The 22,182-nt window shown below is 44.0% G+C and overlaps 1 pseudogene; it reads right to left on the bottom strand.

The window, feature by feature from the left end:
• Positions 1-5,970: 5,970 nt before the first annotated feature.
• LOC101269210 (RAD52 motif-containing protein 1-like) lies at positions 5,971-15,051 on the bottom strand (annotated as a pseudogene).
• Between the last annotated feature and the right edge of the window lie 7,131 nt (positions 15,052-22,182).

The following is a 22,182-nucleotide window of genomic DNA, read 5'->3' as shown; positions in this document are numbered from 1 at the left end:
AAATGGCTACACATGAAATAAATTACAAAAGATAAACATAGTGAAATATGTAGAAAACAAGGCTGCTAAAGGGTAAAGGTGGGGAGGGGTGAGGCATTATCCAGGAGGTTGAAATTAGCAAAGATACCGTTCCAAATACCAAATTGATAATCGAAAAGGCCTACACGGTACCTCAAAGAACGGCGCTCAGCACACTCAAGTCACCGAAAAAGAATATGTACGACTGGTAAGAATCTGAAGAAGAATTTATTGATGTCTCTCTGCACATCAATGAAGTGGAAATACAGCAGCAAGAAACAGAGCACTGAAAATCAGCTGTAACCAATATAATAATAAATTTTTTAAAAAGACAGTGAGACATAAAAATTCTTACAACTTTTGCTCAGGGGCTGTTAATCAACATGGATTGAACACATATAGACCCACAGCAGGATGAGACATACGGCTGGAAACCATTCGCGCTAAGAGAATTAGTGAGGTTGGGTGAGCAAATGGAGACCCTTTAAAGTAATACTGCCTGGTACCCATTCCATGGGTCCCAAATCTGCAGGTTCAAGGGAACTGCCTACAGGTAAAACATGCATGGGAAACCCAGAGGACTGTACACCATGTGAATGGGAAACGTGTCTAAAATGCACCTCATTTTTCATCTCCTTGTGTTTGGGTTCGTCATTCCAGCCACTTTACTAAAAATCTCCCCACTTGGAGAATCAGAGCCTTTAACCTCCTGTTTCGCACAATTTGCAATTTGTGCAGAGGATGAACGGGAAGAGAGAGAACCAAAGAGACACTAGCTGTGGGTGTTTCGACAGGCACATGTCAGTCTGATTCACCATCGGGAAGAAGAATTAACCAAAGGCTCAGCCTGCCGGCCCGGAACCAGAATAGGGCCTGAAGCAATCCTGCGGTTTTGCGGCCAGCTCACAAAAAAGCGAGTTGGAAAATGGAGCTCAGGGGCAGTGCAATTCAAAAAGCTGCAGAGTTATAAATGACACCTAACGTCCAAAAATATATTGAGGTAAGGTAACAAAGAGGCTCTGAATGCAAGGCAGAATTGCAGGAAACAGATTTCAAGAGGTAGATTGGTCTAGCCTTTAAAGCACATGAAAAGCGTCAGAACTTCAACAATGATGCAGTCGGCCAAAAAAAGGGCGTATGCGTTTTTTCCTGAATATATTCAGGAAAAAACGCATACGCCCTTTTTTGGCCAACCAAGCAAGCAGGCAATGCAAATCTGCACAACAAAGAAGTCTCACTTCCCACCACTCAAGAGGGCCTTCCGAAAAATGTGTAAAAACCAGAAATGCAGGACAGGCCACGGAGAACAGGGAGCCTCATTACTGGGATGTGCGCGGTGTAAATTGCCGAGAGCCACTCTAGAGAAGTGGATGGTGTTTCCAAAAACATTTAAAAAACAGAGCGACAGAGCATAGGGCACTTCCACTCACGGGCGAATATCTTGGAAAGATTAAAAATAAACAAGACAAAGGCACCCCAAAGTATAGGGTTGCTCTGTGTACAGGAACCTAGATTTCAGTTCACCTTAAATATCCCAAGAAAGAGAACAATGGATAAAGAAGTTGTGGTACTTATGTACAATGGAATATCACTCAGCCATGAAATCAACGTCATAAGGCCAGCAGCAGCATAATGAGTGGATTTAGGCATGAGGATTCTAAGTGAAAGAAGTCACACAGAAAAAGAAACATCATAAGATATCACTTAGAGAGGGAATGTAAACATGGCTACACATGAGCTGAATTACAAAACAGAACAGAGTCACACATTTAGAAAAAGCACTTATGCCTGCTTAATGGGAAAGGTGAGGTGGGGTGATGCATAAAACCAGAGTTTGAAGTTAGCACATATACCATTCCATAAACCAAATATGTAATAGACAAGACCTACACTTTGTTCAATGAACTGGACTCAACACCCCCTATGCACTGCAGAGGAATATATGTGACTAGTAAGAATCTTAAAACCTATCTATTGATATGTCTCCGTAAGGGAAACAAGTGTGTGTAGAACGGCATAAACACTGCAGTGAAAATCAGCTAAACCCCATTATAAAAATAAATTTCAAACAACAAAAAAACACAAAGAGAGTGAACAAGACAGAAATTCTTACAAAATTCTTTCAGGGGATGTGATGCACGCTGAATTGACCTTATCTACACCCACAGCTGGATGAGGCATAAGGTTGGACACTTGGGGCTGAGAGGATTGGTGAGGTTGGGTGAGCAAATGGAGACCCTTTAAAGCAATACTTCGTGCTACCCATTCCATGGGTCCCAACTCTCCAGGTTTAAGAGAATCTTCCTACAGCTAAAACAGGCATGGGAAATCTAGAGGATGGTACACCGTGTGATCAGGAAAGGTTTCTAAACCGCACCTCATTTTTCCTCTCCTTGTGCTCGGGTTCGCCATTCCAGCCGCTTTACTGACAATCTCCCCATTTGGAGACTCAGCGCCTTTAACCTCCTGTTTCGCACAGTCTGCAAATAGTGCGGAGGATGAACGGGATGAAGGGGACCCAATGAAAGAATAGCTGTAGGTGTTTGGATGGGCACATGTCACTCTAATTTCCCATCAGGAAGAAGAATTAACCAAAGGCTCAGCCTGCTGCCCTGGAACCAGAATACGGCCTGAAGAAATCCTGCGGTTGTGCGGACAGCTCACAAAAAAGCGAGTTGAAAAACGAAGCTCAGGGGCACTGCAATTCACAAACGTGGAGTTAAAAAGGACAACTTTCGGCGAAAAATATATTGAGGTAAGGCAAAGAAGAGGATGTGAAAACAAGGCAGAATTGCAGGAAACACATTTCAACAGGTATATTGGAGTTTACTTTAAAGCACATGAAAAGCGGCAGAACTTCGACAATGATGCAGTTGGCCAAAAAGGGTGTATGCGTTTTTTCCTAGAAAAAAAAATGCATACGCCCTTTTTGGGCTACCAAGCAAGTGGGCAATGCAAATCCGCACAACAAAGAAGTCTCTCTTCCCACCAATCCAAAGGGCCATCCGAAAAATGTGTAAAAACCAGAGAGGCAGGACAGGCCATGGAGAACTGGGAGCCTTGTTACACGGATGGGCGGGTTGTAAACTGCCAGCAGCCACTGTGGAGAAGTGTATGGTCTTTCCTGAAACATCTAAAAAACAAAGCAACAGAGCATAGTGCACTTCCACTCATGGGCATATATCTTGGGAAGACTAAAAATCAACAAGACACAGCCACCCCAAAATTTAGGGATGTTCTGCTTACAAAAACCTCGACTTCGTAAACCTTAAATATCCCAGGAAAGAGAAAAATGGATAAAGAAGTTGTGGTACTTATGTACAATGGAATATCACTCAGCCATGAAATCAACGTCATAAGGCCAGCAGCAGCATAAAGAGTGGATTTAGGCACGAGGATTCTAAATGAAAGAAGTCACACAGAAAAAGAAACATCATAAGATATCACTTAGAGAGGGAATGTAAACATGGCTACACATAAGCTGAATTACAAAACAGAACAGAGTCATACATTTATAAAACGCACTTATGCCTGCTTAATGGGAAAGGTGAGGTGGGGTGATGCATAAAACCAGAGTTTGAAGTTAGCACAGATACCGTTCCATAAACCAAATATGTAATAGATAAGACCTACTCTTTGCTCAATGAAATGGACTCAACACCCCCTATGCACCACAGAGGAATATATCTGACTAGTAAGAATCTTAAAACCTATGTATTGATATGTCTCCATAAGGGAATCAAGTGTGTGTAGAGCGGCATAAACACTGCAGTGAAAATCAGCTAAACCCCATTATAAATATAAATTGCAAAAAACAAAAAAACACAAAGAGAGTGAAAGAGAAATTCCTACAAAATTCGTTCAGGGTCTGTGATGCACGCTTATTTCACCTTATCTACACCCACAGCTGGATGAGACATAAGGGTGGACACTTTGGGCTGAGAGGATTGGTGAGGTTGGGTGAGCAAATGCAGACGTTTTAAAGCAACACTGTGTGCTACCCATTCCATGGGTCCCAACAGTCCAGGTTTAAGGGAATCTTCCTACAGCTAAAACATGCATAGGAAACCCGGAGGATGGTATACCGTGTGATCTGGAAAGGTTTCTAAAACGCGCCTCATTTTTCCTTTCCTGGTGCTCGCAATCGCCATTCCAGCCGCTTTACTGACAATCTCCCCATTTGGAGACTCAGCGCCTTTAACCTCCTGTTTCGCACAGTCTGCAATTTGGGCAGAGGATGAACGGGATGAGGGGGAACCAAATAGAGAATAGCTGTAGGTGTTTGGACGGGAACATGTTACTCTAATTTCCCATCAGGAGGAAGAATTAATCAACGGCTCAGCATGCCGCGCCGGAACCAGAATAGGGCCTGAAGCAATCCTGAGGTTTTCAGGCCAGCTCTCAAAAAAAGCGAGTTGAAAAATGGAGCTCAGGGGCACTGCAATTCACAAACCTGCAGAGTTACAAAGGACAACTATTGTCAAAAAATATATTGAGGTAAGGCAAAGAAGAGGATTTGAAACCAACGCAGAATTGCAGGAAACAGGTTTCAAGAGGTAGATTGGAATCTCCTTTAAAGTAGGAAAAGCAGCAGAACTTCAAAAGATTGAAAGATTGGAAAAGATTCAACCTCCTCAGGGGTTTGTGGATGCTGAGCAGGAGGCTCCGTGCTGGGGTAAAGATTCAGCCTCCTCAGTGAGCTCTGGATGAGGATTTTGGCCTCCTGCTGGGATGGAGAAATTTCAGCTTCCTCTGGGGGCTCCATAGTTTTATCTGGGCTCCCAAAAAAATCCCTAGGTAGGCTCTCCTCAGGGTAAATGGCATCCATACTGGGATCTAAATAATCACCCTGCAAATGTTGTTCTAGACCCTGAGTGTATTTTTTGAAATTGGCCTGTAGTTCCAACAACAACTTTGGCAAGCTGTTGATGCTGAACTACATCTTTCTTCAGGTTTGGGGTGAACCAATGAACATCATTGGTTTTGAGCTCTTACTACCTAGAGGTGGAACAAGTATTTCAAATGATTGGTGACCTTCAGCCTGATCTAGACCTATGTTTTTAGTCTTATTTTTGTGTCCAGAAGGCAGAACCAAGGGCTAATTCTGATCCCAGTCTAGAACTGGAACTGCCTCTGGGAGCTTTTGCACTGGAACTGCCTCTGGGAGCTTTTGATGTTGGGTTTGCTTGTTATTCAGATCCTGATGTGGAACAGCAAACTGATCTGGCCCTGTAGGCAGCTCTCCAACCAAATCCGTGTCCGGGTATGGAACCTCAGTCTCAGTCAACTCCTGATGAGGCGGGGCCAACATCTGCACTGGAGACGAGGACGCCAAGTAATTAACCCCCCAGCTTCTACCAGGGATGTAAGGGCATGGGGCAATTTGGGAGGGGTTCTGAGGCGTGTAAAGACAAAGCCTCGTTCAGCCGTGCGGGGTTGGGGGGTCACCTGGACGGGGCCCAGGGCCCACTCCAGAGGCTGAACTGCCTGGACTAGAAGCCACCGTCGTTGCCATGTGAGAAAGAGACGTGGGGCGCAGCCACGACACAGAGGCGCAGCTGCGACATAACATGCGGCGGCTCCCAGGCGCACCGACCCAGGCCAGTGAGGAGCCGGGGCCACACCCGCCTTCAGAGCCAAACCGAACCGCTATGCCAGCGCCGCGATGCGAGGGCTCAGGTTAGCAACTGCCTGCCCCGCCCCCGCCTAACGTCCCACCCTTTATTTATGAAGTCTTTAGTTATGCCACCATTATTAGGCTCGTGCAGAGATCCAATCCGCGCCACCAGAGTGGGCCTTTTTCCCAGACTCCCCAGGGCGCAAGCCATCCTTCCCCTTGCAAAGGTGACAATTACCTCCTGCCGGGCCCTCTTCCAAACCCCTCCCTGCCCACCCTGGCCCCAAACAATGAGGCGGGATTTGGGCTGCAGACCCCAGTGCAACAAACTCCAGCAGCCCAGGGGTGGAGGGGGGTGGGAAGGATGCAGAGCTTCCCGAGGAAACCAAAGGACCTGGCATTCTGGGAAATTCAAAAGTGCTAGTCCATTTCTGGCAATCTGAACTCTTCCTCCTCAAAGCTGAAATCTGAGAGACATTCTTCCTCCCTTGGCCACACGGCTGACATGAAAAGTAGCTGACCTGCAAAATGATCACCAGTTAGGGTGGCAGGAGGGGGACACTCCTTACAATTATGCTAAAATGTTGCCATTTCCTGCAAACTCTCAGTATTCACGTCTCATGATTCATTCACCACTCTATTATAAGGGGGTCACCACTGAATCAGAGATGACTCCAGAACTTCTGTAGGAGGGATTTGGTGCAGGTGAGCAATTCATTCTGGGAAAGAGAGTCTAAAACCAAGTGAATGGCTCTTTACATTAGCATGGGAAAACTTCCCCCATCCCAAATTGCCTCAACAGAGCCATTAATCTAAAAAAACTACAGTGTCACTTTCCACAGGTCTACCCTGTGTGCACACATGGAGAAGACACTTAGAATGTTAAAGTCAGCATATTAAGTAATTTTCTTGAAATACTGTAACTAGCACCCAGTTTACTTTCTTCACAGTTCTTTTTATAATCTATTAATTTTACTCCTTTTTAATTGTCTGGTACACCTTTAACACCTAAACTCCAAGAGAGAAGGAGCTTCATCTTATTTCCAGTGCCTAGCACATAATGGTTTCGAAACGGAACTGATTCCAAGATTGGCCTCATTTAGGAGTAGATCTGTTGTTATAATCAGGTTTCCAAAATCTTTAGTATCAATACGGAATCCTTTCCTCTCACATTTCACAGGAAGCTAGACTTCTTAAAGCCCAAACATGGATACGTTTGAAGTTTCCTTGACTGATTTAAATTGAAATGAAATAATTATTTTGTACAGGAAAAACTTTCAAAAATTTTTCATTTTTCAGAACATAACCACCTTTTCTCTACTTTCTTCCCTTCAAAACAAACTTTGCAACATTGGGGTGACTTAAATAATCAGAAATCTTGCCCCAAATTAAGCTGTTAATGGTATGAAACACATTTGCTCATTTTAAATAAAAATCCTATATGCAGTACATTAATGTTTTCTTTTATAAATTACATTGACAACTTAATCCCTAATTCGAGGTATACCATATAACTGGTTTACAGAAAGGTTCTTTGGCAAAATATTTAACACAAGATATATATGAGATCTGAGTAATACACCTTACTTGAAAGGCATGAATAGTTTTTAAACAGTGTAGCATAATCACACTTAAGACCATAGTTACTTTGTTCCCAAATCCCTGCTATTCTATTTGAGGGGAGTTCTAAAGGGTCTGTGTCTTCTCCTGTGTCCACAACTGTAGACGTACACGGATGGCCCTCAATCCTGTTCTCCAAACTTCAAATAAGGGGCCAGAGACAAGGCTCGGAACTTGGGAAAGTCCTAGAAATTTCCTGCCTCAAAATCAGTTTCAGAGTTTCACCTTTCCTAAGGAAGACAGAGATGAGTAGACAGGACGAAGTCTTCCAAATCCTGCTGGTTGTTTTGAATTATGGCTACACTGGCTGTGTACCCCTTGAGCTTTTATCTCCACATACTTGAATTAAACCCTGTAGTTCCTTTTCGGTTGGAGCATCTGTGACCTCTTCACAGGGTCTAGATGCCACAGCTGTTTTACCACTTTCTGAAATCAAGTTAACAAGGATCAATCCAGAAGCTTTCTTGTTCTAAAACTTCCTGTATACAATGGTAGCACCAAATAATTAGATATTCTTTTGACTTCTAAAAGCAGAAAATAAGAGCATTTTCCTAGAAGTTCCCTCATCTGACACTTCAGTTTTTATCATAACTATTTGTGAAAACATATATAAAAAGTATCAACGTTGGTTCATAAACTTTACAAACTTAGAAATAAGAACTAAGGAATAAGGACATAGAAATAAAAAGCTGTGGAAACAAAAATGTTCAACCACAATACAATTAAATAGGAAGGCATTAGGTGGGGGTCAAAGTGAGCTCAAACCTGGGATAGATACCACTGGACTATAATAGATACTTCCTATTAGAAGCAAGAAAAGTGCCTACTCCTTGGGACCAAACTTCTACCAGATAGAATGAACAAAGCTTTAGAGACAGAGACAGAGAGAGAGAGCATTTGAACACTCTACTGGCAGAAACTGGCCCCTGTACATTTTGGACAATACAGCTTTCCTCAAGGCAAGCAAGGGCCACCAGGCTTTTTGATCCAAGGAGTTTTGGGTACATATAAGGAGTACCTTGGCATATTAGGCACAAACAACCCAGTCATTTAGTTTGGTTCTTAAAGGTTGTTACCCAGAGTTGACAGCTGATGGAGATTCTGACTGATGACCAGGGAAATCAAACTTCACTGGAAGGATAGCACAAGCTGGAAGGCCAAGACCAATCCAGGGTCAACTCTTACAAGCAAATAAGGTCTCTGACAACTTAGCTAGGATTTCTCAGTCTCTAAGCCTGCAGGGCTGTGAAGCAGGGGAGCAATTCTGTTCCGGGAATCTACTAATCATAAAGTTTCCTTTGGGCACAGCCTGTGACATTCTCACTGCTGTATAACTCGATAAGGAACACAATCAACGCTATTCAATAGCATGACCAGTTTCAAGGCTCACAAAAACGTAGCCGATTATTATATAAGAATCATACTCACCCAATATATCAGAAATGAAAACTGAAATTAAACTGATTCCAAAAACATAGTCTAATAAACTCTTCAACAAGAAAACAGCAATAATAATAACAGTCAATATGTTTTGTCTGCTTACTATGTTTCAGGCATAGTTCTAAGCTTTTTAGATTCATCATCCCATTTACTCTTACAATATCCCCCATTTGGTGGTAAGCTGAATTACTAACCCTATTTGCAGATAAAGAAATTGCAGCTTCGAGATATTAAATACCTACAAATGTCTCTGACTACAAAAATCTAAAATTGCAACAACAACAACAACAAAATCTAAGAGACAAGGTTAGGACTCAAACACAGGTGTCCAAGGCTTATAATCACTACACTATTCTGTACGATAAGCAAGCAATTGAGGAAGAAGTGGATCAAACACTTTCTGTATGAACTGAGGCAAGTCATTCTACATCTAAACACAGGGGACAATAATATTTGCTGTCGTTTTTCTCATAAATGCCACAAAGAACAAATGTAAGACTCCTGCTGTGAAAGCATCTGGTGAATGAAAGAATATGTAATGTTTTAGATAACCATTATTTTCATCCAATTAACTTTTCAAGTAAGTTTATTTGCTCACTGAAACTGAAGTACTTCAAGGACAATCAAAAAGGTCTTACCTAAAACCACAATCAGCAATTTCGGGAATGCATCTGTCATATCTTCTGAATAGCAAGCTTCTGGGTTACCTTCCTTCCTATACGGAATGATAACGACCCTAAATCCAACCAAAACAGATGAATTTAAAATGCCCATATGAATAACTGATTTCTAGGTTATATGTTTAAAACTAAAAATGCATCTGTGATTCTTAGATCATAACCTCAGTGATTAAGGGCAGGCACAACACTGGGGTACGGGTGAATGTCTCTGTTGCAGGTATACCCTGGCATGGCACATTTTTACTGCTCAGATCTATTCTGGAAGTTCCTAAAATACTAGACGGGAAATGCAAACCAAAAACGTGGCACAAATCTCATATTACTCACAGATTTCAAATACACAAGCTGAGGCTACACTGCTACAGACCCTGCTCTCGTGTGCGTAAAGGGCTGGATTCATACAGTGAGATAGATTTGGTGGTAGTGCAGATGATCTGGCCTCTCCTCAAGCATCACCCGCTCAGGCGAATGGTGGAGCCTCCTCCACCCCATTCGTTAACAGCCCTGCCTCTGACTTAAAACCCTAAGCCCAAGTGCCTTGAATTCTAGGAAAAAACTCAGTACCAATCGGAATCCCCTTTCTAGGGATCTACATTTACATATTCTGCTCAGGCCCTTTTGTAGGAGGCAAAGGACTGAACATTTACACAAGAGTTTATTTCAATCTTTAGACAATGATTTTGTTGGGATAACTGAAGGCCAGAAGACATCTGTATATGAAGGACTATTTTAGCACAAAAATAATTATAAACCAAAAAAAAAAATTCCTAACTAATTTTCCCTCCTCCTAAGCTTCTTGGCATGTAGTCATTTCTAAAATTCTAAAGTTTAAGGTGCTGTCAGGTATCGCCTAAGATAAAAACCTATACTGTCAGGCAGAAAAATTCTGCCCAGGGCTTGAGTTGCTTAGAAAAGGTGATGATGTATCTGAAAAGTTGAGTTTCAGAAAGAAAGGAAAAAAGAGAAATCCCACTCGCTCACCACCCCACACACTCACATACTGGAAAACAGACCTTCCTCCAACTTATCCAAAGGTTCCTCAGCCATGCCAACTCCAGGACTCCTGCACTCGTGGGAGGGAAACACCACCTCTAAAGCACAAACGAGCTTCAGGCTTTGCTTCTGAAGTGGTGGCACAATATCTGTATTTTCCCGTTCTTCAAGGTTAGAAAGATCCTGAAGCTGTTAGGATTTTGAAGTAAAGGCTAGACTTCAACATATTCTGTTGTTAGAAATAAATACTAAACTCCAGCAATCCCAGGTAATAGTTTAGGTATGCTATCCCTTCAAAATCAACTGAGACTTGCAAATGAATGACTAGATACAGACAACTATTTTTTTTATGATATACCATACAAATACTGGAGAAAATTATGGACACCACCATCCAAGTCATTGAGATTATCACTAATTCTAGGTGGCAGGCAATGCTCAGATACTTCCATGTGGAAGTATCTCACATCTCCTCCCCATAGCCCTGTTCTATTCTTCTATCTAAAGTCTAGGAGTTCAATGTTGAAAGGAGTCTGGTTAGTCAAAGAAAATCTAAAGAGTTTACCTTGATGATCCTTTTTGACCACCCACCCAAAGTAGTAATTTGCCAATTCTTGGCATCTGGAGCTCTTTAGGGCAAGTGTATTATTTTGAACCGCCTTAGGTCTGGTGCAGAGATGAACCTAAAGACATAAAAGACCTAAAAATATCACAACCCTACATAGAGACTCATTTTGGATATAACTGAGATTTATCAATACCAATTTTATAGAGTGGTTGTGAAGATTAAGTAAGGAAATTTTAAGCAATGAGTTCACAATGATCCCTAAATAAATGTTATTTATTATTTTTAGGTCAGTACTTTTCTGCATCATTTCCAGGACCCCTGATTATCCAGAAGGTTCCCTGACCTCTGGTGGTGAAAGTAATGATGAAAGAACCAAGGAAGGCCAGCAGAAGCCTATTATGGGGCTGGGGGTAAGGAAAAGAAGTGAACTGTTTTACTCATCTCATCATGTAGCTCCTGCTTGAGAATATGACCTGAAGAGGAGATAAGATGGACCTGCCACCGAATTAGGAGCTTAATCTGTAGCACCCCCTCCCCACATTACTAACCCCTGTTAGAAGAGGGAATACATATACCTCTATGAATGTAAATAAAGGAACCAAAAGAATTAGAGGTTCATCTGCATTAACAGGCTTCTTTGAGAGTGCAAATATTTCCAGTCTTAACTCTCTAAAGAACTTACATATTACTGCGGAGTTTTTATATCACTAGTTCTTTCTTAAACGTCCATTTCCATTTTGAACAGGGTATAGTATATAAATATAGTCATAAAAATTCAAATAATACAAATAAAGTCAAAGCATTGTTAATTCTTTATTGATTTGTTTGTGCATCTTCCTCTGTCACTAGTTTATGAGCTCCTTAAGTGCTTGAAGGAACCATATATTATTCTTTCCTTGTTACCAGAAATAAGCATAGATCATGGCATACAATACAGGAGTGATGGTCTGTTGACTGAGTGAATGAATGAGTATATAAGAAAATGAAATTACTTTCTCCAACTGAAGCTGCCTGCTGGGAAGGAGAAATGAAGATTAATTTTTAAATGTTGAGTGTCGCATGGGATGCTAGGCCCTGTACGGTGAGTCTAATGGAGCTGTCCTGGACAATTAGGTATCTTCAGAAAGGCTCTGAGCCCCTAGGTAGTAGAGACAGCTGACATCTGGGATAACCTTGCCACAGCTCTTGCTGGCAATCCTTTCCCTTCGTGCTACTGAGAAAAACTCAGATGCATTAGCCCTTTCCTTCATTTTAAGATGTTATTCTCTTTTCTGTATTTATAAAAAGCACAGGGGAAGTAAGATAAGAAGTATGTATACCTGCCAATGAATAAAAGAACACATAATTGGAACTTCCGTGCTGCTGCAGTGGTTAAGACTCCGTGCTCCCAATGCAGGGGGCCTGGGTTCGATTCCTGGTAAGTGAACTAGGTCTCACATGTATGCTGCAACGAAGAGTTTGCACTCCACATTTCAGGAGCCTGCAGCCACAGAAAAAGGAGCCTGCCTACTGCAAGTGGGGAGCCCACGTGCCACAACTGGGGAGCCCTTGAGCCGCAACTAAGTAGCCCACCTGCTGCAACTGAGACCCGGTGCAAGCAAATAAATAAATAAAATTGAAAAAGAACGCATAAGTAAAGTAGGGAAAAATTTCGGCGTTGTGGGTAGTAAACTAAGGCTCTGCATTAAATAAAGAAATCTAATATGAATGCCCTTTCCTCTCAACTCTATAGTGACTTGGAGAACATTTTCTTCATTACTCTTATCAGTGACGGGCTTTATGCTGTGAAAATCTCACAACCTACGCTTATGGAATGGTCTTAATGTCCAATATAAGAAAAGAACTCATTACTCACAACTGATACCAAGTAACTGTTTCATAATCTTTCCAGGACCATTTGTAATATCTGAGTGGTTATGTGAAATGGTCGCAGGGTCTGCAAAAACAAGAATGCCTGAAACAAAATCATTTCAATCCCAGGGAGTACAGCCAGGATTGAAGAGGGTGTTAAACAGGGTACAGAATTGGGAGGCAGGGTACATGGAGTCCCGTCTGAGGAGAGTTCTCAGATTCAATAAAGGTGAAATCAGTGAGTAAAGAAATATGGGTGAGAAGAGGCAGCAAGGTCAGTAGGAAGTAGCCAGAGCAAGAAGCCAATCAGAGAAGACACACAATTATAAAGGGAAAGGTCTGGGAAATCTAAGCCTCACTCACTTATTCAGAGGAACTGAAAAGATCCTGAAAAAGGAATGGTGGCTGAATGGAGGCATATAATGAAATGTTAATTCTGGGGAAGTAAAATTGGATGGCATGTTGATATGGAATAAGGTTTCTACAATGCATTAAAGAATATTTTAACCATTTTCTGGAATCTGAAGGGAGTTCTGATTAGGCAGTTTGAGAGTGATGATGATGATGAAGCCTCCTTTATCTTACATCTGACAAAAGTTCGTCAAGCTCCGTACATCCCTGGTGGCACAGTGGTTAAGAGTCCGCCTGCCAATGCAGGGCACACGGGTTCGATCCCTTGTCCGGGAAGATCCCACATGCCGCAGAGCAACTAAGCCCGTGTGCCACAACTACTGAAGCCCGCGTGCCTAGAACCCGTGCTCCGCAACAAGAGAAGCCATTGCGATGAGAAGCCCACGCACCACAAGGAAGAGGAACCCCCGCTCTCCACAACTAGAGAAAGCCAGCGCTCAGCAACAAGACCCAACGCAGCCAAAAATAAATAAATTAATTAACCAAAAACAATTTTGTCAACCTCACATATTTAAAATCCACATAAAAGTAAATATAAGGAAAACTCTTGTGAAGATTTCTTAAATTAAGGGGCAGCATAAAATGACATTGGGTTTAACATCAGTTAAGTTTGGGTTTGCCCTCTAGTTTCCACATTTACTGTCATGAACCTTACGTAAGTCACTTAACCATCCTGAGTTCAAGTTTCTTCATCTAAAAAAAAGAAAGAACTGGGGAACTGGGGGATCAGTGGAGCAGTGCATTTGAGAGCATTCTGTACACCACAGTGCTGTACAAACGCTGGCCTTCCCCCCCCCCCCGCCCCCCGGGATCTTAGTTCCCCGACCAGGGATTGAACCCAGGCCCTCAGCAGTGGAAGTGCAGAGTCCTAACCACTGGACCGCCAGGGAATTCCCGATGGCCTATTAGTTTTAAATTCAGCACTTCATCCCAGTAGAGCGAGGAATTCCACATTTGGACCCACCTTCACTGGAGATGTGTGAAAAAGCTGCTTCTGGTCGCATGCCTTTTGGGCTCTCTGGGCATCCCTTAGCTGAATAAAACTTGATGATGGCATAGAACCCAGGACCAGCCACTGCTGTGTTTGGGAAGACTCGGACCGAATACAGAAGGCCAAACTGGGAGAAGACTGTGAACAGAGAATGCTGTAGGGTGGTCCCACGCTAAATAAGTGCAGTAAATTTCAGGCCCAGGAAACCAAACCGCCCATTCCCTTATACTCCCCCAGCCTTTCGCCACAGGCAACTGTGGTGAGGATGCAACTCCAAACACTTCTCATTTCATGAACAAGGTTCCCTCTGAAATCCTAAGCTTCGAGAAGCATTAAGAGGCAATGCACCACCACTTCCCTAGTGGTGCAGTGGTTGAGAGTCCGCCTGCCGATACAGGGTATACGGGTTCGTGCCCCGGTCCGGGAAGATCCCACATGCCGCGGAGCGGTTAGGCCCGTGAGCCGTGGCCGCTGAGCCTGCGCTCCGCAACGGGAGAGGCCACAACAGTGAGAGGCCCGCGTACCGCAGAAAAAAAAAAAAAGAGGCAATGCCGTCTGTTGGGAACTGTCTCTCAAAAATCTATGGGGAAGAGCTGACTGCTCAGGTCGGCTCTAGAACTACGATTCCTCTCAGCGGAGACCACAGGCAAATTAGGTACTGAATCAGTACCCCGGGGCGCCCAGTTACTGGGGCGCGGGGCAGTTTCCTCCACCCCTCCCTCCGCCCCGGCTCGGCTCACTTGCAAGGCCTCAGCCGTGGGTCCAGAGCGCAGCTCCCACACCAGCAAGGTTTTCTCACCCACTGTGAGAACCGGAAAAGGTACCAACTCCACCATCCTACTGCCACTGCGCATGCGCGGCTCGAGGCGCAAACGGACTGCGCCTGCGCACGCGCCCTCGCGCGTTTTTAGAACCGGGAGCCTGAGGGGCGGATCCAGCTTGGTGGGAGTGGGACGAGGGCGGTGCTCGGACCTCTCCCTCGACCCTCCCACTCCGGGCTTGTCTCTTTCTCTAGGTCAGCTTCTGCAACCCAGGTGGCCAGAAGTCTTGGAGTTTAGCGCTTTTATTCAAGTGTATTTTTAGCGTAGAGTCCAAAGTGTGAGTTTACGGGATCGAATGGTGCGGACATCTTTATAGCAGCTGGCTTCATCTTCAAACTCCCAGAGAAGACTAGAGTACCAAGTAGTTAGCGCTAACTATCCACTGAACTTTAAAAATTTAGATTTCCCGACTCTGTGTGAGAAATGACCACCAAAGATGCAATCCTTCGACTTGAGTGTTTTCATGAGTCTTGAATATGCAAATCAAGGTATAACATTAAAGCCATCAACAGTCTAGTATGAAATTCTTAAAAAGCTATTTTCTAGCTCATTTTCCTAAAGTACCCCCAAATCACCGAGCACATTTCTCCATCCCCACGACTTTCTCCACCTCAATATATCAGACCCTTATCCCCACCCATTACCTGCTTCTGAGCTCTTTTACTTCAAAAATTGTTGACTTTGGAGGAATTACTTGGATCTTGATACTGTTTTAAACCAATAACTATAGATTTATTATCCATATCATCCATTGCATTCATTGTATGTATCCATTTATTCATTGTATCCATTATCTGTGTATGGAGATTATCTCCATAATCTTCTCCAGATAGATTATGAACACCTCATGAACAATATTTACAGATTTATCATCCTTTTTCTGGTACCTATTACACTCATACTCTATTAGGTACTCAAGTATACTTGGGATTAATCTGTTGCGGAGCATGGGCTCTAGGCAAGAGGGCTTCAGTAGTTGCAGCATGAGGGCTCAGTAGCTGTGGCTCGCAGACTCTAGAGCACAGGCTCAGTATTTGTGGCACACAGGCTTAATTGCTCCGCGGCATGTGGGATCTTCCCGGGCCAGGGCTCGAACCCATGTCCCCTGCATTGGCAGGCGGATTCGTAACTACTGCTCCACGAGGGAAGTCTGGAAGGCGGATTCTTTACCACTGGACCATCAAGGAAGTCCCAGGATCAGCGTTTTAAAGAAGCATCCCAGAAATGTTTGAGTGTAGAGGGCCACAGACCATATTTTGAGAAATGATATTTCCCTATGGACACCTTTTCTCTGGCAGCCCTTTTAAATGGCAGCTATGTTCTCTCCGATGCTGCACTGCCTGCAGTCTACCCAGCTTTCAGCTTTCATTGCAGTGAGAACATTCCAGAGACCAACAAAGGATGAACTCCAGGTGTTTCTCCAGTCACCTCTGGGGCTGACTGCATGCAACCAGTACCTCACCTGCTGCCCAACTACAGTGACACCTTCCAGATTTGTGACTCAGCTAGCTCTCCACCATGTTATTCTATGTAGACACCACCCGCCTTTTACAAAGACTTGGACACCCATAAGCCTATAAAAACAAAGGAGTAGGGCTCCAGGACTTCTCCAAGTACAGGCGGTGCCTCCTCACCATACCTGTATATGGACGCATGTTGGATAGTGTTGGTTGGCTCTTGACACCCATTTCTACCCCCTTCTCTGCAGGTGCTGGAAGCCTGGGAACCATATTTCACAGATCCCCTCGACAGCAGGGTTCTGCCAATAAAATGTACTTGTGTGAAATTTGGAAGGTGGAAAGCAGATGGAAATCATTCTTTCCTCCTCTGCAGCAGACTCCATATTCCCCATCTAGTCACCACCCTTGGGGCTTTGGGGCTGCAATGACCTCATCAGTGGTTTCCCAAAGTTTCCTGACTTCTGAGTGGCAGCAGCAGTTTTGAGTCTATGGAAAGCAGCTGCGATGAAGTAACCTGAAGGCTAGTGCTACAATGCCCCCATCCCCAACTTTCACCACCATTAGCCCCTTCAATGCTAAGCACCAACTGTTTGGATATAATCTTTCTCTCTTTCTGGCTTTTTTTTTTTGCTTGAAATATCTAGAGTGCTTTCTATTTTCTTGTCTATGGTAGTTTTAAAATATATCCGCAAATTCTTTGACTCTTCTTTCCTCAGAAGGTGGAGTCTAAATCCCCTCATCTTGAATGTGAGCTGGAACGAGTGACTGACTTCTAACCATGCTATGTGGCAGAAGTGGTGCTATGTGCCTTCTGAGGCCAGGCCATAAGAGGAATAATAACCTCTGTCTCTCTCTTGGACAGCTCCCTCTGGAGGAAGCCAGCCATCATGTAGTGAGGACAGTCAATCAAGTAGCAGGTGGACAGACAGGCCCATGCAGGGAGGAAATGAGGCCTCCCTCTAACAACCAGCACCACCCTGGCAGCCAGGTAAGGGAGTGAACCATCTTGGAAGTGGACCCTGCAGCCTCAGTCCAGCCGTCAGATGACTGCAGCCCTGGCCGATATCTTGAGGACCTCATGAGAGACCCAGAGCCAGAACTGCCCAAGATATTCCTAAAGGTTTGACACAGAAACTGTGAGCAATAAATGTTTATTGTTGTTTTGAGCCACTATTTTGGTGTGATCTGTTACATACCACCAGATAATCAATACACTGTCTGATTCAGGGGTTGAAACAGACAGACTTGAGACCCTCAATATACTGAACTGGCATATTAATGAATGATGCCCTCGTAACGATTGGGGACTTCGGTCCTGGGCTCCAAGTCTTATCCTCTACCACAATACTTGCCATGCCAACAACACACAGATTTTCCTGGACACGAAATTCCTCAACCCCCTACTGTGCAAATATACAGTAGGGTTTTATTGTTCGTGGGGGAACTTATAAGCAGAAGAGTAACAGAGTGCACTCAATCCCCCAAGCTTTCAGAGAAGGGGATTAGACCAGACTTACCTGGATTGTGTATCCCATGACCTGTTGAGTTCCCGTAGAGGAGGAGACAGCCAGGAGTGCATCACAGTTACAGGGATGGTGAGGCAGAGAACGTCTGTACTACTAACAATGGCAACTGCTTGGTGACAGAAATGGTCACAGTAGGAGGGGGAGCCTATTTCTCCATTGCTCTCGCTGGTACCTGCTGAGCTAGCTTTTTGCTGAGCTACTGAAAGGGGAAAGGAATGAGTGTCCAGGACTACCCGAATTATTTCTCATCACCTTCTGGATTCCCAACACCTTACTGATCTCCATTCCCAGGTTACATTTGGACCTTATCATCATCTGGAATTTGTCATAAAATATCTTAAAAGTACAATCTTTCATTCTCTGAACATAAGCTCTTGTCCTTTCAGTTCTCACTCATGTGTATCCACCATACATGGTCTTCAGCTGCATCAAAACCTCTGGTCTGGTGCCCCATTTTCTCCCAGTTCCTACTTGGTCTAAACACCCAAGTTGACCTCTCGGCCTCTCTACTTTTAGGCCACCATCGAAGTACTCTTTATAAAACTCGAGCTTGGTCATGTCTCTTCTCTCTTTAAAACATTGTAGTTTGTGCTCTGTTCGCTCAAGGCCATGTGCCTTGACCAGGCCCTTTGGGATTTGTTCTCTGCTCACCCGCACAGCCTCACCTACTGCCCTTTCCTCCTGTGCTTCATGCTTGGGAACACCAGACTGCACACGCTTCAAGCCCACCCAAGATTTCATGCCTCTTGCCTCTGTACTGTCCTCCGTCTAGAATGCCTTTCCTTCATTTCATCCTCCCAAGAAACGTCTGTTTGGCTTCCTTCTTCTTCCCCTCCTCTAAGACATCCCTCACATTTACTCCTTTCCAGCCAACCAAGAAGTGAACCACTTCTTGGTACACTGCCATTGTCATGTCAACACACTGTCTTCTATGTATAATATGTCTTCAGGTGTCTGTGCCTTCTCTCAGTCTTAGGGCCCCACAAGAGCAGGGACTTTGTCCTAACCAATTCTTTCCCCAGCACCAGGCACAGTGTCTGGCATATAATCCAGGCCCAGAACAAGTTCTACCTTTTTCATGGACCCTCCCTAGTTTCCTAACCTTCCCTCCTCTAAATCCTACAATTTTCTTCTCTGTATCACTTTTGCCCGAATCATATATGGTCTCATTTATTATCTTTTAAAAAGTGAATCATTTCTCTGACAGATTTCATCAGAATCAAAATTTTCATTCATTTAATAGCTGTTGGCCTTGTATCTCCCTCTCCCCTTCTATCTCTCAGGTCTCAGTAAGGAGTTGGACTCTGAGCTAGTTTGTCCATCATAAGATGGTGACAGAGGCAGCCCCAGGCGGCCATGTTTTGTACCACCTGACCCTGGGCACCCCTCCTGCTTCTGGGCCACGGCCAGGGATGAGTCCCTGATGCAAGGAGAGACAGCTCACTCACAGGCTGCCCAGGTGAAGTCTCTGGCTCTGGCAAAAACACTGCCCAATCTAGGTCAAGCTGGGCAAAGCAGGATCTTACTCTTGGGAATTTCAATTTACAAATACGGTAGGGTAGCATTTGAGACTAATAAAAAATTGTACAAATCTGAGGTAGTATGATACGAAAAATATTATCTAAGTCTCATTTATGTACCGACTTTGAAATAATGGAAACCTCCCAAAATAGGAACCTGGAGGTACCCGGAATCCTGGTCCGCACGTTGGGAAGCCCAGCAGTACAAGGATCTCTACCCCTGGTTTCTTGTCAGCTCCCTGTCTTTGTGATCACCTCTCTTATTGAAATCAGACCCCCACTCATTACAGAGTTTGAGCGGGCATGGGGACCTTCCGCTCTTGTGACCTAATAGTGTAACCAAAGTGCCTAGTACTGTACCTGGTCCATAGCAGGTGCTCAATAAACAGCAGCTGCCTCCTTCTCCTCATTATTATCATTGTTATCAACTCTTTGGTGGCAAACACAGCTTATGCTTCTCTGCATCCCTGTTGGAGTCTAACAGTTCTGGGCTCCAACCTTAACTCACACTTTTGGACGTGGGGCCTTGGGCCCTTGAGCAGGTTACCTACATTCTTTAAACCCTGTTTCCTATCTGTCAAACGAGGATAACAAGATATGCTTCCACGGATTGTTGGGCTAAATAAGACCATAAGATGCCTAACCCAGGTCTTGGCACCAAGCAAGCAAGTGGTAAATGTTAGCTGCTGCTGCTTCCTATTGTTAGTAGTATTAGTCATGTGCCTTAAACACAGTAAATACTTGTTGCCTCACTGAAGTCACCACCCAGAGAAAAACACTTGTTTTTCATTCTCAGTAAGAAACTTTGGGAGGTGACTTGGGCAGGCACTGAGAGAACAGATGTCTCTCATGAAGCATCAGCAAACTAATAAATCAGAAGAACTGATGGGCCGTTCACTTTTCTCGGAACCCCACCCAACCGGCAGAACCTTCTGGGCTGTCTCCCAGGCCCACTGATCCTCTGGGGGACCGTGTGCTATCACCCCATGGCTTGCACCGTTCTTCACCTCACATTACTAAACCGCCAGCACTATCTGTGGTCATTTAGGTACATTATCAAATCGTGTTCATCCAGAATTTCTTTTACTCATTAATGTATTTAACTCTCACTGACTTAATAAATGTGATTAATGACTTTCTTGGCAGGAGCGGAAGAGCCTTTGCACCTTCCTCAGGTGGCACTGTCATTATATAATCACTTGGAATCATGCAGCCCGGGGCCTGTGCTGGGTGAGGCAGGAGGTGGGTAGGTTTGGTGCTGGGCTGAGCTGTAGGGAGCCGAGCAGCACACAGCTGACCCGCAGTGGGGTCAGGAGAGGCCAGGGCCTGAGGAGGGCTGTATTGGGCAATGGCTGCTCTCACACGTTCTTCTTTACCCTGTCTTTCTGGCACCTCCCTGCTAGTTATCCAAGGGTTGGGATTTTTTTTAAAGAAAAAAAACAACCTAATGGGAATTTTCCACCAGCTTGAAATGGTGGAGAACCCCCTACCACGACAGGGTACACATTTGTCATGAGTTTGAGAACCTGGAAGAAAAGTCAGGCCTTGGCTCCACAGTGGAGGGAGGCCCAGTGATCCAAATATTCTGGCAACCACAATGACCGTACGAGAGGGGCCAGAAGTAGATGATCCTCTATGGGCAGGAGGTCGAGCATGTTGTAAATAACTGGTACTTGATGAACCAGGAGACAGAGAACCAGAATAAATTGTTATTTGATTTAATGATCTACGCCCCTTGAGGATGGTATGTTTTCCAGTTCCCAGGGACAGATGATACTGGGGAAACAACGCAGGGAAGCCCCTCTTCATCCTTCTACTCATCCTCCTTTGCCCACATTTCCTCTTGTGGAAGTACTGGCTACCATGAAGGATTCTAGTTTCAGCTCTGCTTCTTCTTGCAGACCCTTGTTATTGGTATATAAATATTCAACTATTTACATTTTAATTCCTTACCACATGGTTAGACTTGGTTATGAATTTATACATTTTAATATGAGAAAAATAAGTATTTTACAAGCAATGCTGAAAGCCAATATTAAAAAATAAAATCTGCAGGTGGCTTGAGGCAGAACAGCGCTCACTCTGTGGCAGTCTCATCTGCTATCTCACTTTCCTCACCCGCCTCTTCATCAATCCAATATGCAGCCAGAAGCTTCTCTGCTGGGGCTTTGATGACTTCCCTGGGGTAAGACGAATAATGCCAAGGCTTTTACTTTTGAAAGGAACAATTATAGTTTTCATTATTTCCTCATTTTAGATGAGAATTTTATACTGTCCCCTATCATTTACCCTGCATCCTTATAGAATATCTCATCCTCATCAGAAGACTCCCTGTCGTGTAGCTTTTGTGCCATGTTTTCCTTGCATGTGGCGTTGAGAGGCCTATACGTATTCCTAAGTCAAAGTGGCCGCCTTCTCCCGAAAAAGCCCTCCTAGAACACAGAAAGGGAAATATTAATTCTGCATCTACCCTGCTTTCTCTGGCCACAGTACTTTATCCTCCTCAAATTTACCTGACTCTCACTTTCCCCTGAGCTTCTCTTACGCAGCAGAAATCGAAAAAAGCCCCTTGGAGGAAACACACACAGTTAGTGTTACATGTCATTTTTCATCTCTCTCACAACTCATTAGCACTGAGCTACTAGCTCTTTGGAAATATAAGGCAG

The sequence above is a fragment of the Orcinus orca genome, chromosome 7 (genome assembly GCF_937001465.1).
Source record: "Orcinus orca chromosome 7, mOrcOrc1.1, whole genome shotgun sequence".
NCBI lineage: Eukaryota > Metazoa > Chordata > Mammalia > Artiodactyla > Delphinidae > Orcinus > Orcinus orca.
This window is presented reverse-complemented; position numbering and strand designations above follow the sequence as displayed.